We start from the raw sequence: 18,601 nt of genomic DNA, 5'->3' as shown, positions 1-18,601 counted from the left end.
AAACCCACAGCTAATATTATTTTTAATGGTGAAAAACTGGATGCTTTCCCCTGAACATAAGGAACCAAAGAAGGATGTCCGCTCTTGCCACTTCTAGAATGTACTGGAGATTTTATCCAGAACCATTAGGCAAGAAAAGGAAATAAAATGCATGCAGATTGGTTAGGAAGATGTAAAACTTTTTCCACTTCCAGATGAGGTGTCTTGTGTAGAGGTTCAGAATATTTCACCCCAAGATATGGCACATTGGCATATTGATTATTTTGAATTAAAATTACTTGAGAAACAGCCATCACAAGAAGGATGCTCTGACCCTCCTTTGTTTCCCCTGAAAGCAAGAAATTAATCTCTCATGTGAAAGGCACCCTTTTTGAACCCGGAGTGTAGAAGGCAACCTTATCATCAGAGACAGGGAATTTGTTGCTGAGAAGGCTGTATATACAAACCTTGTTATTTCTTCACCATTTACTACAACTAGCTCAAATCCCTCTGCCTTGTCAGTTCTTCCCAAATATATTGTTCCTATGTCTAAAAGGTATAAAAGCTTCCTGCTCTGGTCACTTCTTTGAGTCTCATTTTTTTATGAGTCCCCCATATGTAGGAAATCAAATTGGTTTTTTCCTGTTAATATGTCTTACATCAATTTAGTTGTTAAACTAGTCAAAGAACCTAGAAGGGAAGAAGTTAAATTTTTCCATCTGTATATTTGCTTATAGAAAACTCTAATCAGTTCACATACACAAAAAACTATTAGAACTTCTAACTGAGTTCTGCAATGTTGTAGGATACAACATCAAAAAATAAAAAAGAAACAATTGTATTTCTATACACTTGCAATGAACAATGTGAAAATGAAATTAAGAAAACAAATGCATTTACAATAGCATCAAAAGAATAAGATACTTAGGAATAAATTTAACAAAAGTACAAAGGAAATACCAGGAAAACTACAATCATCATTGACAGACATTAATAAAGGCATCAATAAGTTGCAAAACATCCCAATTTCATAGATCAGAAGACTAAACATTGTTGAAATAGCACTGCTCCCCAAAATGATCTGGAGTCAACACAATGCTTGTCATATTCCCAGCTGATTTTTTATGGAAATTATCAAGATGGTTTATAGATTTCTATAGAATTGCAAGGAGTCAGAATAACCAAACCAAACTTGAAAAAGAAAACAAATTGGCTGGACTAAGATTTCCTGATTTCAAAACTTTGTACTAAGCAATGGTCATCAAGATAGTGTGGTACTGACACAAGGATAGTCATACAGAGCTGTGGAATAGATTGAGATTTGAGAAATAAACCCACACATCTATGGTCAACTGATTTTTTTTAAAGCGCTAAAAATGAGGAAAGAATATTCTTTTCATAAATTGGTGCTGGGCCAAGTGGACAGCCATATGAAAAGAAAGGGGTTGTACACATATCACACCACATACGGTAATTTACCAAGAAGAATCAAAGACATAAACATGAGAGTAAAACCATAACACTTTTAGATCAAACATAGGAAAAAGTTCTTGACATTGGATTTGTCAAAGAATTGTTAGACATGACGTCAAGAGCAAAAATGGGGGGGAAATGTAATTTGGACTTCATCAAATTAATGAGGATTGATTGATGGGGGAAGCTGCAGGTTTGTGGTAGTGAGTGGACTCCATATTTGTAGGTAAAGAGTATCAATACTCTTTGATGGTGGTTGAGAGCCCTGAACAGGTGGTGACTTAGATTTGGACAAAGGCATCCGCCTTTTGGTTAAAGACACCCTGTGGTGTAGTAGCATTTGTATGTTCTGAAATGTGAGTAACCTTAATTGTGACTGGTGCCTGGGGAATGTCCCTCCAAATTGGGGCACTCCAAATGGGTTGCCCTTGAATGTGAAAATTGTCCCACTGCCATTGGCCCAACCAAACCACTAGCCTGTTAGCAACTGCCCATTAGTCAGTAAAAATCTGGAGAAGAGAATTCTTATGGGCAATGGGGCTCTGCACAGCCATTTGTACTGCCACCAGCTCAACACGGCGAACCAACCCTGACTTGCCATCTTTGATAAGAATGGCACCACTGGCAGGGTGGTACAGTACACTCTCCATCAGGCTCCACCAGGTACAGTGGTGGTATTACTGTCAGTGAAGTATACAGACTCCCTTTGTCACTCCATCAGCTCTTCTCAGGGGCTTCCCCAGGTCACTAGAGCCTTAGGCAATGGAGGTGCTCTCACCAGTTCCTCAAGGTCCATGGGCAGGGGACTGAGGACCAGGGAACTCACATCCTCCTGTAATTTAGAAAGACCTGCCATGTCAGGTTTAGCCTGTTCCTGAAGGTACCATTTCCATTTTAGCAAAGAGGCATTTGTGGCCATGCCGAGCTGCTGTTGGGAGGCATTCCTTATCCATGATGTAACAGGAATGTGGGCACGCAGGAGAACAGGCTCCTTTCCTGTGAAGGCCTCGGTTTGTAACAAAGCCCAATAAGAGGCAGGAATTTGATGTCTAAGGGGGTATATCAGGCAGCTGTGGAGGGGAGCCATCAGGTCCAGAAGCCCATAGGCAACCAGGAAGAGCTATGTTTAGTCCGTGGGTCCTGGATGCGTAGTCCCTCGTAGCCAGTGCTTCAACCCAAAGGAGTAGCTAGGATGATGCAGGTGGAGAGCTTGATGAAACGACCTTTGCACCAGCTGTAAGCCTTGCTGTTTAGTTTCTCCCCAAAGAAATGTGGAAGATTTGCATGTGACTGCGTAAATAGGTCTGAGAATGATGGCTAAGTGCAGTGTTTTTTTGCCTCCAAAATGGTAAGAGACCTAAGACGTGTTGGGATTCTCATAGCTTGATGGGAGGCTGAATAGTTAACAATTGATGTTTAATTGCAAGCAGAACTTCCTGGCCTTTAGAAGATCAATTAATGCCCACAAATTTAACAGTTGTGGCTGCCTTTGAATTTTATGTGGGGCAATAGCCCAATCTCTATGTTGTATGTAGGTCAACAGCCATGTTAGGGCCACATCTTCTGAGGGGCCCCAAGTTAGAATGCCATCAGTATGGTGTCAGATGGTGCAAGGGGGCACTCTAAGAGCATCCAGGTCTTGCTAGCAAAGATTGTGGGCAACAGCCTGGCTGTTAAGATAGCCAATAGGCAGCCGGGTAAAGGTATATTGGGTGCCTTCGAATGTGCAAATGATCTGGCTGGGACTCCTTGGTGATCGATACTGAATAGGGTGTGTCAGCTAGATTGATCATGGCAAAGTAGTCCCCTGGAGCCCTTTGGAGGTCTTCAATTAATTGGGCAATGTTGGGAATGGGAGCCTTACTAGGGGACACCTGAGAGTTAAAATTGCGGCAGCTGAGTGTAAGACGCCCCTCTGTAGTAGTGGGCTTCAATACCCCCCAAATGGGAGAATTGAAAGGACAAATGGTGTTTAATAAATCTTGAGTTATGGGCTGCAATTCCTCAGGCCCATCTCACAAACAATATTGGGGGGTATTTACTGTCTTAATCAGGTGTGGCAGTTTTACTGGCTGCCAATATGCAGCTCCCACCAGGAAGGCCAGGAATGTGGGTTTGTTCCAGATGGTGTGATGGCGCCTCAAGGCATCCATGCCTATAACAGGAAAGGGCAGGGCCAGAAGGGTCACCACCACTAAAAGATTTCTAACACAGATTGTTCCAAGAGCGACATCCAACGGAAGTTGAACGCCTTCTCCTCTCCCACCTGTTACACCTTGTAATTTAAAGGGTGTTATGTTTGGAGGGTTCCCGGGAAGCACTGTAATTGGGCTCCAGGGTCAATGAGAGCAGTAAAATGTTGTTTATTATGTGTGTCCCAATGGATCATTAAAGAAGTATATGGGAGATGGTTTCCCAGAGGATGGACAAGCTCCGGGCAGGGGCCTTGGCAGCTGCCACTCTCAGAGATCAGGGTACGGGATCCCGGATCCTGCTGCCAGGGCTGGGATATTCTGAGAGCTGACCCCATCCATTCTTGGGGCAGGGCCAGCCATCTCTTGAAGAGCCCGCAGTGCCTGAGCATATGCTTCTAACTTGTGGTCGGGCTGTCCCAAAATTAGGTCATTAGGGACCCCTGATCTCCAGAGATGCCAATACAGGGAGACCTGGTAGTCAGCTCATGAGGGAGGGAGCTGGGTCGAGGTGCCACCCTTCTGCGGGAGCAATAAGGGGCCTGGAAGCCCCCATATTCCCTAGGGCTCCTAAGTAGGTTCCTGGCTGAGGCGGCAGCAGGTCTCATTCACCTTTACCAGCAAAAAAGCTATGGAAAATTCTCTTTTTTGTGTCCAGCTACAGCATCAATGCAGCCTAATGCCTGTTGTACTGTACAGGACATTTCTATAATTGTAACAGCACGGCCTTATAATTAGGCAACAACCCTTTAAGAAGAACTCTTTAGATGCTGGCCCCAAGGGTACCTCCTCTGGATTGGAAATGGTCGGGGGCTCTCTGGGGTATGACACTCAACAAAATGATATGCGCATTGAACCATTCTAGTTTTATGTAATAGGATGTGTGTTTCATCTACGGTTTTCCACTCACAGTGGGCCCTAGCTATAATAACTGTGACAGATGCCTGGGCTTAGATGCCAATCTCCAACTCCGGGGAGGCAGAGCTGCTTCCTCCTTATCCCTGTGGGCTCCAGAGCCTTGGCGGGTCTCTTCAGAGTCCAGTTCCTTTTTAATTTTGTCTGCACCTTCTGCCCTGGTGGCTCAACCCATGCAGGTGTGCCCTCACTGTGGTGACAAGTCTGCAGGCTCCCCTGGGTGTCTCTAATAAAATGGACCCTCAATATCTTGAGTTTTTTTTAACAAATTGTGAATTTGGGGATCTTTGGCCAAATGGCCAGCTGCCACATCTCAGCCTCTGTGAGCAACAGCTCAGAGCTTGTTCCAAAGACCCGTAAGAGTCAACCCAGTGCCCTTCTCCCCCTCCCTTTTGACAAATTTTTCTAGAAAATCTTTCATTTCTATCATGGTATAGTTACCATAGTTATGTGACTCTCTCTGTCATCCATGCTGGTCATCGTTGGACCTCTTGGTACAATGGATAGTGACAGGAAACACCTGAGAAGGAGGTTGCCTCTTCCCTGACTCACGTGCTGCCACCTCCCATTCTAGGGTGTCCCAATGAACCTCTGGGGGGCTGGAGTCCACCTCTACCTGTGCAATGTTAGCTGATGTATTTGGGAAAGCTCCCAAGCCCCAAGAATGTAGCAATGGTGATTTGGCAGGGTGATACACCACCAGGCTCAGTAAAGCCCAAGCCACTCGAGCAGGGGTCTTACAAGCATCTAGTAGTTTTTCAGCCTCCTCTGGGGACTTGGGAGGAGCTAGTACCATGTGTTTAGGGGCCCTTCATTTAGTAAGAATTCATTTTGCTGCACTATGTCAGGGGTGGGACTCGCAATATCCCATGGGGTCAGGGGACGATTTGTGACAGCAGCAAGGAGTGCAGCAACATAAGAAGCACTTGCCTGGGCCATGTTTGCCCAGCCAGTATGCCATGATGTCCCCGGTAGAGTTGCCTCTGTCACGAGTTAGGGCTGGCTGTCCAAGCTCAACACCTCAGTTCCGACCACTGACACAGTGGGCCCAGTAGCCAGCCTCCCCTTCCAGCACTAATCTAGGGGAACTCTCCTTGGCTCCCAAGACCTGATAGCCAGGCCCCTGGTTCCTGCCTGGGAGAAAGAGGCAGGGCCCTACCTTCCCAGTTAGCTCACCTTGGTTCAACACCAGGACTTTCTAATATGATTATAGCCGATCACCTCCAGACCTGACACGCAGTGGGGCTCGTTCAGAGATGACCCACCTCAGACTGAGGCCTGCAGGTTGGTCCCTGCAGGGCAGTCTGGCCTTTTACAGCACTGACTATTTAGAGTGGGAATCTGAGGCAAAACCCAGCAGCAGCAATATTCAGTGGGGGAAATCCCCACTACAGCCTGCCCGCAAGCAGCGGTTCGTTCCCACAGAGACTGTGCAGCCTGGGAGAGGAGGTTAGTAAGCCCTTCACAGCTCCAAGGTATTGAGTGGGGTACAAACTGCCCACAACCCCATCCCCATTGCCAATTGTGTGGAGAAGCTGGAGCTGGTGTATTGAATTAATAATAGGCAAATTATGAGCTGCTGAATGAGGGGGCACAAGCTGATACTGGCTCAAGACAAGGTTGACATGAGTGAAGCCATAATGTAGAAAAGAAAAACCCTATTGTAACTTTGAATGACCTCTGACTAACTAACCCAGCTGGATACGCACCCTCCAGGAGATCTACCTGCTCTGTAGATTTTACAACCCCTGCTTGTGCGTGTACCTCCCAGCTGCGATAAGATGATAACTTTGTTCTTTCGAATTCCTTAGGAATGTGATGACCCTCGAACAGAGCGTCTATGCTGATAGCCATCATCAGTGAAAACTGAAAGATCTGGTGTGGCGACTCCCAGTCTGTAACACCAGAAGATCAACATTCCTAACCCCCTCCCCAATAACCCACCGCCCCATATAACTGCTGTAAGATTTTGTGCCCCCTTAAGATGGTGCTCTGAGACATTAGTCAGCCGTCTTTCCCCTTGCTAGCAAGCTGTAATAAACTGCCTTTTCTTTTCCACCATCTTGCCTCTTGACAATTGGCTTTTGTCTTGCTGCGAGCAGATCATGCCCTTTGTGCGATAACAAAGCCATCTACACAGGGTCAGCAGGGAGCTCCCTCAGCATCTGAGCTCCCATTTGGGGAAAGTGAAACCCACAGGGTCATTTTGATTGAAGGTGTAGTTTCAAGACACCCACACAAAGGAAACAGAGTCACAAGATTTATTATATACAGATCACAGAAGCAGGGGTGAGGGTGCAGTGAGCCAGGGGAAGGGCAGTCCTCTGTGCCAGGTCACAAGCCAGCAGGAGGTAGAGAGCAGGGAGCAAGCGCCCATTACTTATAAGGTAGTTGGGGCAGAGGTCACCAACTTTTAACAGACTTAACTTTAAGTGCTTTTTTTTTTTTTTTGGTGAGGAAGATTGGCCCTAAGCTAACATCTGGTTCCAGTCTTCCTCTTTTCGCTTGAGGAAGATTGTCGCTGAGCTAACATCTATGTCAATCTTCCTCTATTTTGTATGTGGGATGCCGCCACAGCATGGCTTGATGAGTGGTGTGTAGGTCCATGCCTAGGATCCAAACCTGTAAAATCCAGGCTGCCGAAGCAGAGCACAGGAACTTAACCACTAGGCCACCGGGCCAACCCTTCCAAGTGCTTATTTTAAAAGGTGTCCTGGGAAAGTAAAGTGGGAACTTGTGGTGGGAATGCTAAGCTCAGGTCCTTCTCTAAACGTCAGATTCTGGGAGTGAGCAGGGGTGTCACACTGTAACATGCCCAGGTAGCAACTCAGAAAAACAAAAGTTGTTTTTCTCATCACCCCACCATACAGAGGGAAACCTCTTATCTAGCTCCTCCGGTGGGCACAGCTTTGAGTGAGCCCACTGCTGTCCTGGGAGGACAGTGGTATTGCTGGGGCTCTCTTCCTCTTTATGGGCCACACCCAGTGGTTAAATTCAATTAATTGCTGGCTGACTGCTCTATTGTTTTCACCAGTGTCCTGGGGACATAACTTGCTCTACCAATTAGTACAATAACAGTCTAGCTCCTTTGGAGAAATACGTTTTTTTTTTGTGAGGAAGATCAGCCCTGAGCTAACATCCATGCCAATCCTCCTCGTTTTGCTGAGGAAGACTGGCCCTGGGCTAACATCTGTGCCCATCCTCCTCCACTTTACATGGGACGCCGCCACAGCATGACCTGACAAATGGGCATTGGTGCGCGCCTGGGATCCGAACCCGGGCTGCCAGCAACAGAACGTGCACACTTAACCGCTACGCCACAGGGCTGGCAGAAGAAATACTTTCTGAAGTCAGTGTTTGATATTTGTTCTGACCCTTGGAAGCATCCTCCCAGCAGTCTAATTCTCTGGTTCTTTCCAGAAAACTAGTCAACCTACAGTCTAAACTGTATCTTTATGAAATACACAAATCTACTCCTAATTGACTTTCACCTCATTCTCCACTTTCTTGAGAGTGTCTTCTGACTTGAACTTTTCATGATCTTTTGCCGGCCAAGTTAATTCTCTGGAAAGGTAACAAGAGTTATGTGTTTTATGGCTTACTTCACCCCCATGTTCAGGAAAACTCTCTGTGCCAGGACCCTGGAGTTGTTTGGAGGACAATGGGAAGCCTCTTTCTGAGTGACAATCCCATTTCAGGAGTTGAGTGCTCAGGGGAGGGGAGAGACAGCAGCCAGAGGTCCTCTTCATTGTGTCTCCTGCCCCCTCATGAACTGGGACAAGCTGACTGGTGCCCCAGTATTGTTGGCACACCACTCCAAAGATGTCACCTCAGTTCCATGTGGAGGGACTGGAACAATGGTGTCCCCACCTTTCAAGCAAACTCACCCAGCACTTGTTAACACTCAGCAACAGGCAGCTGGGGGCAGGGTTTGAAAATCTGAAATCCTGTTCTCCCAGGAAGAAAGCCCTCTGAGCGGGAGCTGGGGTGACAGGGGGCCATGTGTTCTAGACTGCAGGAGTCTGGAGTGGAGTCTCCACCAATGTGAGCTGGGAGGAGCTAGGGAGGGAGTGTTTTTGGTTCCAATAACACAGAACCTTGTGTTTCTTACAAATCTTCATAGATTTTCTTGAATAGATCTGCATTTCCTGTTTGCTTTGAGGACCACTTCCAGTGAATTTAAATGTTTGTTATTAAAATAATTTTCCCTAGTTTTATTGGGGTGTGGGTCTGCAGAGATCCGCACACTGTCAGGACACCCTACTACATTTAGGATGAAGCCCGTTCCAGGAAACACTCACCAGTTTGAAAGAGGATGGAAGTTAGAAGCTCTAATATCACTTGTCATTTCATATGTGAACAAAATTGAGAAAAATTGTTTTTAATGGTTTCCAAAGTATTGAACACTACTTAAAAATTACTGTTTGGAAGATTACACGCACAGACATAACTTCTCATTTAAAATGAATCACTCATTTGATTTATAAAGATGTAAAGAGCCAGCCCTGATGGCCTAGTGGTTAAAGTTTGGTGCTCACCATGTCGCTTCCAGGTTCGCTTCCCAGTCATGGAAGCACACCACCTGTCTGTCAGTTGCCATGCGGTGGTGGAGGCTCACATAGAAGAACTGGAAAGACTTACAACTAGCATATACAACCATGTACTGGGGCTCTGGGGAGCAAAAAAAAAAGAGGAAAATTGGCAACATGTTAGCTCAAGGTGAATCTTTCCATGCAAAAAACAAAAACAAAAATTTTAAAATAAATGTGGTGTTGGGTCTGGCCCGGTGGGGCAAGCGGTTAAGTGCGCACGTTCTGCTGTGGCGGCCCGGGGTTTGCTGGTTCAGATCCCGAGCGCACACCAATGCACTGCTTGGCAAGCCATGCTGTGGCGGCGTCCCATAAAAGTGGAAGAAGATGGGCACAGATGTTAGCCCAGGGCCAGTCTTCCTCAGCAAAAAAAGAGGAGGATTGGCAGATGTTAGTGCAGGGCTGATCTCCTCACAAATAAATAAATAAATAAATAAGTGTGGTGTTAGTTAAGGTTCTCCAGGGAAACAGAACCAACTTGATCTGTGTATGTAAGCACATGTGTTTATACATATGTATTAATTTTTCTTTTTTATGGGTGATTTTTAAAATTGAGGTAGAATTGGTCCATAACATTATATGTTTCAAGTGTACATTATAATTCGACACCTGTATATGCTACAGCACGCTCACCACCAAAAGTCTAGTTTCTATCCATCACTATACAATTGACCCCTTTACCCATTTCATCCTCCCCCACCCCCTTTTCCCACTGGTAACCACCAACCTGTTGTTTGCATCTTTGACTTTGTTTTTGTTTCATTTTGTTTTTGTTTTATATTCCACATAAGTGAAATCATATGGTATTGTTTTTTTCTCCCTCTGACATATTTCACTTAGCATAATACCCTCAATGTCCATCCATGTTGTTGCACATGGAAAGATCTTATCCTTTTTTATGGCTGAGTAGTATTCCATTGCGTATATGCCACGTCTTCTTTATCCATTAATCTGTCAATGGACACTTAGGTTGTTTCCGTATCTTGGCTATTGTAAATAAGGCTGCAATGAACAAAGGGGTGCAGGTAACTTTTTGAATTAGTGTTTTTGTATTCTTTGGATAAATAGCTGGATCATATGGTAATCCACATGGTGGTTCTATTCTTAAGTTTTTGAGGAATCATCATACTGTTTTCCATAGTGGCTGTACCAATTTACAGACCCACAAACACCATACAAGGGTTGCCTTTTCTCTGCGTCTTCTTCAATGCTTGATTTTTTCTCGTCTTTTTGATAATAGCCATTCTAACAGGTGTGAAGTGATACCTCATTGTGGTTTTGATTTGCATTTCGTATAATTACTGATGTTAAATATCTTTTCACGTGGCTGTTAGCCATCTATATTCTTTATTGGAAAAATGTCTATTCAGATCCTCTGCCCATTTTTTAATCTGGTTTTTTTGTTTATTGTGGTTGAGTTGTATATCTTCTTTATGTATTTTGGATATTAACCCCTTATTGGATGTATAATGTGCAAATATCTTGTTTACCTACCCATTTGGTAGGTTGCATTTCCTTTTGTTGATGGTTTCCTTTGCTGTGCAGAAGTTTTTCACTTTGATGTAGTCCTATTTGTTTATTTTTGCTTATGTTTCCCTTGCCATTGGAGTCAAATCCACAAAAACATTGCTAAGACCAATGTCGAGGAGCTTACCGCCTGTCTTTTTCTATGTATTCTATGGTTTCAGGTCTTACATTCAAGTCCTTCTTCCATTTTGAGTTCATTTTTGTGTATGGTGCAAGATAGTGGTCTAGTTTAATTCCTTTACATATGACTGTCTAGTTTTCCCCACACCATTTATTGAAGAGACTTTCTCCATTATATGTTCTTGGCTTGTTTGTCATAAATTCATTTCCATATATTCTGTGTGGGTTTATTTCTGAGCTCTCGATACTGTTTCATTGATCTGTGTCTCTGTTTTTCTGCCAATACCATACTGTTTTGGTTCCTACAGTTTTGCAGTATAGTTTGAAATTAGGGAGTGTGATGCCTCAGCTTTGCTCTTTTTTCTAAAGATTGCTTTCGCTATTTTTGGGCTCTTGTGATACCACACAAATTTTAGGATTTTTTGTTCTATTTCTGTGAAAACATTGGCTCAACAGTTGTTCAGCAGCATGTTGTTTAATCTCCGCATACTTGTGATTTTTCCAGCTTTCTTCTTGTACTTGATTTCATACCATTGCGGTCAGAACAGATGCTTGATATGATTTCAATCTTCTTAAGTTTCTTGAGACTGGTTTTGTGTCCCAACACAAAACAGGTACACTCTATCCTTGAGAATGTTTCATGTGCACTTGAGAAGAATGGTATTCTGCTGCTTTTGGAAGCAATGTTCTGTATATATCTATTAAGTCTATCTGGTCTAATGTGTCATTTAAGGCCAATGTTTCCTTGTTGACTTTCTGTCTGGATGATCTATCCATTGATGTAAGTGGGGTGTTAAAATACCCTACTATTATTGTGTTGCAGTCAATTTCTCCCTTTAGGTCTCTTAATGGTTGCTTTACATATTGTGGTGTATGCTTTACATATTGGGTGCATATATATGCTTTATGCATATATATGTAAGCATATATATGTAAAGCATAAATATGCTTTACATATTGGGTGCATATATATTAATATATGTTATGTCTTCTTGATGTTTTGTCCCCTTTATCATTATATAATGTCCATCTTTCTCTCTTGTTACCTTTTTTGGCTTGAAGTCTACTTTGTCTGATGTAATTATAGCTACGCCCCCTTTCTTTTGGCTGCCATTTGCCTGAACTATCATCTTTCATCCCTTCACTTTGAGCCTATATTTCACTTGAGAGCTGAGATGAGTGTCCTGGAGGCAGCACATAGTTGGGTCTTGTTTTTTAATCCATCTAGTAACTCTGTGCCTTCTGATTGGTGATTTCGATCCATTTACATTTATCATTGATCTATGAGGACTTACCAGTGCTATTTTATCTTTTGTTTTCCAATTGCTCTATATCTCCACTGTTTCTTTTCCCTTGTGTTTCTGTCTGCCATTTAAGTTTGGTGGTTTTCTATGATGTTTTTCTCAGTTTCATTTGTTTTGTGTGTGTTTCATGTCTCTGCTCTAGATTTTTGTTTTGTGGTTACCATGAGATTCGTATAAAACATCTCATAGATAAAATAGTCCTTTTTCTGCTGATAGCTTCTTACCTTCATTTGCCTATACAGGTTCCACCCTTTTGCTCCTCCCCTTTTATGTTTTTGTTGTCACAAATTATCACATTTTATGTTGTTAGTTCATTACCAAATTGGAGTAGCTATAGTTATTTTTAATTCTTTTTTATCCTTTAACCTTTATGCTATAATTAAGTGTTTAACACTCTATTCTGGAATACATGTGCAATTTTCTGGTTCTGTCTATTTCTCAGCTTACTCAAAGTTTTGTGTACTTTTGCTTTTTCCTTTCAGGTAAAAGATCTGCCTTCAACATTTCTTGTAAGGCAGGTCTAGTGGTGGTGAACTCTCTTAGCTTTTGTTTGTCTGGGAAAGCCTTTATTTCTCCTTCATATCTGAAGGCTAACTTTGCTGGATAGAGTATTCTTGGCTGGCAGTTTTTATCTTTCAATATTTTGAATGTCATTCCACTGTCTCCTGATCTGTAGAGTGTCTGCTGAGAAATCTTCTGATTGCTTAATGGGGGTACCTTTGTAGGTTACTGTTTTTTTTCCTCTGGCTGCATTTTCTTTCTTTCTTTCTTTCTTTATCTTTGACTTTTGACAATTTTAATCTAATGTGTCTTGGAGAAGATTTTTGTATTGAGATAATTAGGCATTATCTTAGAGTGGACTTGTATATCCAGTCCCTTCCCCAGGTTTGGAAAGTTTTCAGCTATTATTTCTTTAAATAAGCTCTTTGCTCTCTTCTCCCCCTCTTCTCCTTCAGGGATACCCATTACCTGTATGTTCCCTTTCTAATGGAGTTGGATAGTTCTTGTAGAGTTTCTTCATTTTTAAAAAATCTTACTTCTGTCTCCTCTTCCACATGAATTATTTCTAGATTTCTATCTTTGAGCTTTCTAATTCTCTTTTTCATGTGGTCTACTTTATTTCCAATGCTTTATAACACATTCTTCATCCAATTTATTGAGTTCTTCAGCTCCAGAATTCTGTTTGATTCTTTTTTTAGAGTTTTAATCTCTTTGGTAAAGTATTCCTTCTATCCATTAACTATATTCCTGAGCTCATTGAACTGTCTTTCTGAGTTTTCTTGTAGCTTATTGAGTTTCTTCATGACAGCTCTTTTGAATTCTCTATCAGACCACAATCTTCTGAGAATTTAAGTTTGGTTTCTGAAGAATTGTCATTTTCTTTTTGTGATACCATGTTACTATGATGTTTCATGGTGCTTGATGAGTTGTTCCTCTGCCATCACATTTGAAGTCGTGAACACCTTTCTTATTTAGGTAAAGCTTTGTTTACTTTGATGCTAGCAGTTCAATAGATTGGTATTTAGAGGACTTTGTTTTCCAGTAGGTGGCGCTATAGCACAAGGGTTTTTTTTTTTTTTTTTTGGTTGGTTGGTTGTTTGTTTTTCCTGTTATGTGAGCTACCTCTACCTATAGTTGAAAGCCAGCGCTTTCGACCTTCCACTGCCTCTGATAGAGGTGTTTCAGTACCTTCATTGTTGCTGCTTGTGCCTCCAAGTTTGCTTGTGCCTTGCTGCTGCTGGTGTCGCTGTGGTCATGAGCATTAGCACCAGGATCACCTATGGTGGGCACCACCACTTGTCCACAGACACCTGGGTCACAGGCACTACTACTACTGGGGGGAGAGGGAGTGTGGGGTGGGACCTGAGGTTGCGAGAATCTCCACCTCATCTGGGGCTGTCAGGTTTGCAAGCACCTTAGCCATGGGTGGGGGGCTGGGCTTATGGGCCCACTGCTGTTACTTTATAATTCTCTGTGGTCATGGGTGTCACAGCAGCTGAGGGGTTGAAGTTGCATATGCAACCTCCACTGCTGCTACCAGGTTCTCTTGGGGTATGGGTGCCACCACAGCCTGGGGGCCAGGATCATGGGTCCTGCCTTTGCCATGGCTGCCAGGTTTGCTGGGGCTGTGGGCTCAGCTGCTGTGCCAAGGGGGCTGGGGCTGTGGACACTGCCTCTGCTGTTACCACAGTTCTGCATCCTCTATGTGTTCCAATTGACCCACCTTCAAGTGTACAGAGGTGTGGATCTCTCTAGTATCCTGGTGTGTTAAGCAGAGGGACCTCTGTTGAGTTAGGAATGTCTTACTAGTTATAGATTGAAAAGGAGAGACAAAAGGAACATCTCACACTGCCATAATGCTGACATCACTCTTTTTTTCCTTTAAGGATGTGGCTCATGTGATTATGGAGATTGGGTAAATTAAAAATCTGCGATCTAGACAGCAGAGTGGAAACCCCATGAAAGAATTGTAGTCCAAGTCAAAAGACAGTCTAGTGGCAGAATCCTTCTTGTTCAGGGAAAGTGAGTTTTTCTTCTATTAAGAACTACAATTGATTGGATGAGAGGCATCCACATTATGGAGGGTAATCTCATTTACTTAAACTCCAGCCATTGAAATGGTAATCTCATGAGAAAAACCCTGCACAGAAATACCCAGTAGAATGTTTGACTAAATATTTGGGTAATATGACCAAGTTGAAACAGAGATATTGGCTTGTAGTTTTCTTTTCTTGGGATGTCTTTGTCTGGCTCTGGTATCAGGGGGATGCTGGCCTCCAAAAAATGAGTTTGGAAGCATTCCTTCTAGCTTTTGGAATAGTTTCAGATGGATTGGTATTAATTCTTTGAATTTGCTATTGGTCTGCTTAGGTTTTCTACTTCTTAATTCTTCCTTGGTAGCTTGTATGTTTCTAGCAATTTATCCATTTATTCTAGGTTATCCAGTTTGTTCACACAAATGTTCCTAATAGTCCTTTGTGATTCTTTTTAGTTTTGAGGCATCCATTTTAATATGTCGTTTCACTTCTGATTATATATACATACATATATTATATATTCATTCGTTCTTCTCTATTCTTTTCATAGTTAATGGTTTGTCAATTGTGTTTATTCTTCAAAAAATTGATAGTTTTCAAATTTTTCTATTTTCCTATATTTTATTTATTTCCGTTCTATTCTTTATTATTTCCTAACTTTTCTAACTTATAGTTTGCTCTTTTTCTATTTCCTTGAGGTGTAATTTTAGTTTATTTTTGTATCTTTCTTTCTTAATATAGGTGTTTGTTGGTATAAACTTCCCTTTTACTACTCCTTATGCTGCATCCCACCCTCCTCATAAATTTTCATAAGTTGTTTTCATTTTTGTCTCAAGATACTTTTTAAGTTCCCTATTAATTTCTTCTTTGGCCCAGTCATTGTCCAAGAGTGTTTTTTTTTTTCATTTCCATGTATTTGTGAATTTTGACAATAAGATTACAGGTAAATCGTCCTTTAGTGTGAGGCTGTATGATTTCTTGAATAGGCCTTAGACTATTAATGTTTGCTTCAGCTGTAGGTGTCAGGGGCTTCAATATTCTCTAGTGTCCTTGTATTTTTCTTCCCTAGTGTGTTTGAGTATCCCTAGAAACTTAATCTTATGTAGAGTCTGCATCTTACAATTACATTTTAATCCACTGTTTTTATACTAGATCCTTGTTGATATGGTGGGAAGGTATTAGGCTGGGAAAACATACTCTTATGTTATGATTAAACCTGTAATTTTTTGGTGGGACAAAATCCCTGGACTATGAGCTTCAGAAAAGGTTCTTAGCATTTATTCTTCCCTTTTTGGCAGAGAGGAAACCTGAAGAGTCTGGGAGTTGTCTGACTGCTCTTTCCCCAATCAGAGATGGTTTTGGCGAATTAGTTTTCTTTGAGGGATGGTCTAAGTTACAGAGTACAGAATGTTTTTTGTGTATATCAAAACATTTTCCCCCCATTTCCCACACGTAGAATGAGATTTTTTTTCCCCATTATCCACAGTGAGAACCTGCTTGGGCTCAGGTAAGAAAAATTCATGAAATTTGGGGAGTTTCCTAAGACTGGAGCCCAAAAGTTTTTAAATCTCAAGCTAGGCCACACTTTGGCAAATTCATCTCCAACAGTTTATGTGTTCCTAGAGGTGGCTGGCTCCGGTCATTTCTCTTCCCAGGAAGTGGTAATTCTCTATAATCACCTGCTTCACATTTTGAGGACATTAGTTTGCCATGTAATCTCAAATCTCTCATGGATCTAAGAAGAGGTTTGCTTTTCAGATTGTTCACTTTTTTTCTTCTTGTGAAGATGAGAATGATCAACTCAACTCTTTACATATTGGAACAGAAACCGTTCATTCATGTCTGTTGCTCTGCATTTTTCCCTTGTGAGACTATACCATTTTCACTTACTGATTGTACTGCTAGAGCTCTTGTGAGTGGCTTCAAAATTTTTCTTTTCTTTTTTTTTTTTTTAAATGTATTTTTCCCACTTTATTTTTTTTAAATAAGTTTAATGGAATTTCCACATTTCATTTATATTTATTTATTTTTTCCCCCAAAGCCCCAGTAGATAGTTGTATGTCATAGCTGCACATCCTTCTAGTTGCTGTATGTGGGACACGGCCTCAGCATGGCTGGAGAAGCGGTGTGTCGGTGCACGCCCAGGATCCGAACCCGGGCCGCCAGTAGCGGAGTGCGCGCACTTAACCGCTAAGCCACGGGGCCGGCCCGAAAATTTTTCTTTTCTGACCAATGCATCTGAAAACATTATCATACAGGGATCTCTGCACTTGGATTTCTTATCTTCATCTAAAAATTCCTATACTGAACTCCTGTGCATCACTTGAAAGACATTTTCCATGGTTACCTTCTGTTTTATCATTGCCCTTTGGGGACAGGATTAATACCCTACCTTAGTGAGACCAGACATCAAGACTATGTTGCCACATGCATCAAGTTAATAGAAATGTTTCTTACTCAAAGGTACTAAGGAGAGCAGGGATAGGGAAAGCTGGTTGAGGTGGCTTATGCAAAGGACAATGGGTTGGCCATTTAAGGTGTGTAAGGATAGAAGGTTCATGTTTTAAAGCTCTGAGCCTCCTATCTGGAGACACAAAAAGAAAAGAGGCATGTGAACCTTCATAACTTTTTACCATTGTGGGTCAGACAGGGTGAGCAGGTATCTAAAGCTGATTGAGACTCAAATATCAAAGATGAGGTCAATGTCTTTTATTAGTGTTCATTCTTGAGGTTGGTTGACTGAATGATGCCACTACTTATTTAAATAAATTTGATTTGAATATTAATTAAAAAGCCACGTGAAAACCACAAGCAACATGTTATATTTAAGATGATAAAACGTCAAAAAAAATTTTACTGTAGTCATCCAAAAGTGTTGAAGCAATCCAGGAATATGTCAGTATGGTTTCAGAACTCTGTTCAAATATTTAAATAATATTGTCTATTCCAACTTGTTGTGTCATTTGTTGTGCTCTTGGCGGCACCTTGAAAAGTAGCCTACCCACATAAAACAAGCAGCCCTTTCAGAGGAACAGAACTCTCCCTGGCTGGTTAATAAATAGTCCAAACTCAAGTAGTCATCAGCTACCATGGCTGCCAGGGAGTTTTCCTTCATGGAAAACATCTTAAACATTAACTGTCTGCTACGTTTATTTTGAGTGTTTTGGACATTTCTTGATTGGCATTACTGATGTGTTTCTTGAATGACATCATGTGTGCCCAGGTCAGGACCAGCGACTCCCATGACAATGAGCATGTGATTGTATATGATAGGAAAACAGCAGACTTGTATTTGATGGGCCGGAGGCGTTTTTGCAGGAGGGTGCCCAAAAGGAAGTATTGACATGCAGTGTACACAGACTACAGGTGATGTTAGGAGGAAGATTCAGCAGTGGGATATAACAGTGGTGAGTAGTGTGCACTACTGCAATAAACCAAAGACCCATTTGACAGAAATGTATATTACAGAAAGCCCTCTATTTATAAGGTGCCAGTAAGCCTAATGATGAGAACAAAGTAATAAGCCCTAAAGACTGGGGATTGAATCTAATGACCTAAACAGCAGGGAGACGTATTTAGAAGAAAATTTTGTCTAAGTCAGCCATAAGGCCATCCTATCAGAGTGGTAGCCTGAGGTGGTAAAACAGGTACAACATTCATTGAACAGCTTATTCAAGAGCCCAGTGTTTTGTATTTTCAGAATTTCATTGATAATAATTTCTAGAGTGCCTTGGTGAGTCCTTGTATTTTGGCTTCAGCAGGGTCATGTAACAGGATGAGTAATTTGTCTATATTTTTATATCATGGTCTGAACATAGCAAGTAACCCAGCAGAGGGGGTGAGGGGCCCTATAAAGTCAATTTGCCATCAGCAGTAGGAACCCCTTCCTTGGCCTGGAAGGTACGTGTTATGAAAGGTTCGGGGATTTGATCGGAGACGTAAAAGAAACTTTCCACTCCAAACAA

The 18,601-nt window shown here is 42.1% G+C and overlaps 1 protein-coding gene across 1 annotated transcript in view; it reads left to right on the top strand.

Annotated features, from left to right (window-relative positions):
* The window catches only part of LOC131394552 (zinc finger protein 709-like), a 442,972-nt gene that overhangs the window by 313,739 nt on the left and 110,632 nt on the right, over positions 1-18,601 (top strand). The gene's annotated exons all lie outside the window — the stretch shown is intronic.

This window comes from Diceros bicornis, chromosome 30, assembly GCF_020826845.1.
Source record: "Diceros bicornis minor isolate mBicDic1 chromosome 30, mDicBic1.mat.cur, whole genome shotgun sequence".
Classification (NCBI taxonomy): Eukaryota; Metazoa; Chordata; class Mammalia; order Perissodactyla; family Rhinocerotidae; genus Diceros; species Diceros bicornis.
This window is presented reverse-complemented; position numbering and strand designations above follow the sequence as displayed.